This window comes from Bactrocera latifrons, unplaced genomic scaffold (assembly GCF_001853355.1).
Source record: "Bactrocera latifrons isolate USDA-ARS-PBARC rearing strain unplaced genomic scaffold, ASM185335v1 scaffold_391, whole genome shotgun sequence".
NCBI lineage: Eukaryota > Metazoa > Arthropoda > Insecta > Diptera > Tephritidae > Bactrocera > Bactrocera latifrons.
The window spans coordinates 148,684-151,959 of NW_017537036.1; the positions used below are offsets into that span (position 1 = coordinate 148,684).

At 31.6% G+C, this 3,276-nt stretch overlaps 1 protein-coding gene across 1 annotated transcript in view; it reads left to right on the forward strand.

Moving 5' to 3' along the window:
- Positions 1-3,276, forward strand: part of LOC108972320 (beta-1,4-glucuronyltransferase 1) — a 12,814-nt gene that overhangs the window by 5,174 nt on the left and 4,364 nt on the right. The window lies entirely within an intron of this gene.

The following is a 3,276-nucleotide window of genomic DNA, read 5'->3' on the forward strand; positions in this document are numbered from 1 at the left end:
TATCAAAATTTTTCGCTAATTAAAAATATTTTTGTAATATTTGTCGGACAGCCCTCTTCAATTATTATTTTAATATCAATAACGAGTTCTGATATGTGGTAACCCTATAATATTTTTTATTAAAATAGTTTCCATGTCGTTTCCAAATTTTCTCGCTAATTAAAGATATTTTGCAGTCAAGCAGCCCTCTTCAATTATTATTATTTTAATATTAATAAATATTTCAGATATATGGCAACCCTACACTACATTATTAGTAATTTCCATGCCGTATCAAAATTTTTCGCTAATTAAAACTAATTTTGTACTTGGCAACCCACCCCAATCAAAAACAATTTCGGTTGCATGGCAACCCTACACTATATTTTTTAAGTTCCAATATCATCCTCATTATTACAATATTTCATAAACTACTAAAACACCAAAAAGTAATTTTAAAGCGCACTTCTACTATAATTTAGAAAAAATATGTATTTAAATTGAAATGGCAACCCTATGATTTTCGTGTACCATTTATATTATAAAAAATTCAATTCGAAGAAAGGTGGTAACTTTATTAAAATTTTTAATTTAGAAAAATAAAAAGCCTGCTAAAAATTGAAATTAATTTACTTTACATATTAATTAAAATTTGTCATTACTTCATTATGCATCAAATATTAAATTATTCAATTGAGTGGCAACGGTACACCAAAATTTCCCAAAATGAATTATGATATTTGTGTCTAATTTTATAGCTTTGAAAAAATTTCCAATTTCCGATCGTACATGGTGACAAAAAAGTACCCGGAAATTATAAACAAAACACCAAATTTTTAATTATTCATCAATAATTATTTTGTCGCCTTCAAAGTAATCCCCACCAGATATAACACACTTATGCGTCAATTTCAGTTTGGGGAACAAGAAAAAATTACAGGGAGCCAAATCTGCTGAAATCTGGTGGTTGATCGATGCTATTCATTGCGTTTATGGTTTTAAATTCGGTTACAATCGTTGCCGGTTGCGATGGTACCGTCTTCGATGAATCTTCTCACTCAAACGCATCAATATGGTCAAATTGAACTCCTTATTGATCGTATGTCCCCCTGGAACAAATTCATGATGCATTACACCACGAATATCTAAAGAAAAAAAAAAAAAACAATGAATCATCTTGGTGTTTGAATGGCTTTGGCGTGGTTTTTCTTCCCTTCCGTTGATTGTTGACTTGTTTGTACGCCATATTCATAACCCCACGTCTCATCGACAGTTATAATGCTCTCCATGAATGTGACATTTTGATTCGCACGGTCAAGCATGTCCAAAGAGACCTGTTTACGATACTATTTCTGTAAAAAGTTCTGCTTTTTCGGGAAGAGTCGAGAAAGAACGCACTTTACACCAAAAATATCCACCAAAATCATTCGAATGGACGCGCGAGAGATGTAGAGCTTTCTTGCCATCCCTATAACATTAGCTTGACTATTTTCAAGCACCATATCTTTCACTCAATCGGTAGTTCGATATGATTGACCGATTGAACGATATTTGCGGTAAAATTTAAGACATAGACAATTAGGTCGACATATTCGGTATCTGAGGTTTGAACATTTAAGATTACGTTTCGATCATTTTTGGATAAAAGCTGGAATACCTACGAGATATATTGTGTAAAGTTTTCCAACTAACGGCCAATTTCAGTTCCAATTATTATATTTCATTAATGTTTACAGAGTAGCAGGAGTTGTGGGGGGACTTTGTTTGGCATACCATACATATAAATATCTTAGTGGCACTTTAAAAAAATTGCAACCAGTCATGCTCATCATACTTTGGTGCCTTGTATCATCCCGATATAATGATATAAAATGTAGTTATGTATATACTCTGTAGCAAAATTTGCGAGCATATAGAAGGTATTTTGTCTTTTAATAACGACAGATTTGACAAACGGAAAAATTTTGAATTTTTAAATGGGAAATTTTATTTCACCGACAACTGGTAATATTATATCTTTTGAAAATATGTGTGTATATGAAAACAGATTTCTATTTAAATTTTCTACAATAATTTACATTTCATTTACATGTAAATAAAAATGTACAATATTCATATACATAGTACCGATTTCGACAGAACTTGTTAAGTAACATTCTTCTAACATTCCTATGTTACAGTGCGAAAATGAACGAAAACGGATAATAATATCATGATACAAAACTTTGCACCCATAATTCCTTTGAAGTATTTACATATGTCACCAAAAATTGTCCAAATCCATCCAAAACTGTTCAAAACTCCAAATATCGAAAATGTAGAGTCCAGTAACTATAGTTGACTTTATACCGAAAATATTGGTCAATGTGTCTGATTTGTAATTGAATTTCAGAGTGAATCATTCCCTGAAATAGTATCTCTATGTATTTGAAGTGGACTTAACTCATAACAGTGTATCTTTGTGCCTAAAATAGATAAAACTGTGAGAAAACTTGACCTAGCCCATACATAACTATTATTAGAATTTTCGAATTTTTGAACATGATTTTACGCCATATGATTGGTGATTGTAACTATTTGAGGTACCTTAATGAAATCCAGGGAACATTTTTTAGTATGTGGCTTGTTAATAGTACGTATTGCTGCTAAATTTTTTTAATTAATTTTTTATTTCATTGGCATTGAAACCAGTTAATATAAAATAAATTAACGCACAATTTGTATTGTATAATACAAAATAATTAATAGTGTTCTGTGTAGGGAGTCTGGCTACTACATAAGGTGATTTTTGCTTTGAAGCTTTTTTTTCATTTTCTTTAAGCGACAAGAGTTCTGGCTTCTGTGTTCACATGGTCAGAAAGTTTTTTCATGTGAGACTTTTCATATTAGTTGATTGATGCGGCCACTGTGTCAATTCCAAGATCGCGTTCAAGATCGTGACTGCGAATATACCAAGGCGCATTGACGTCGCATCTTCAAATTTTTTTTTTATAAGCGGTGGGTTCGTACGACAGGGTTAGGGCTTGAGCCGCTCAAAGTTTTATCCCTTAGTCCAAACTGGTCCGAACACTTGCCCTAAACAAGAATTTTATTATATGTGGTTAGGGCAGAATTTCCAAAATAGCCAATTTATGTTTTTGAATTTAATTTATTTGCACACCGTTTAAGTACAAAGGCATACATGCAACTCGAATTGTTGTATGTGAAATCAATATGTACTAGTTTCATTTAATTTTATTCGCCATTTAGCTAACCATTCAAATATTTAGTTTGAATTTTCTTGTAGTTTTGTCAGCT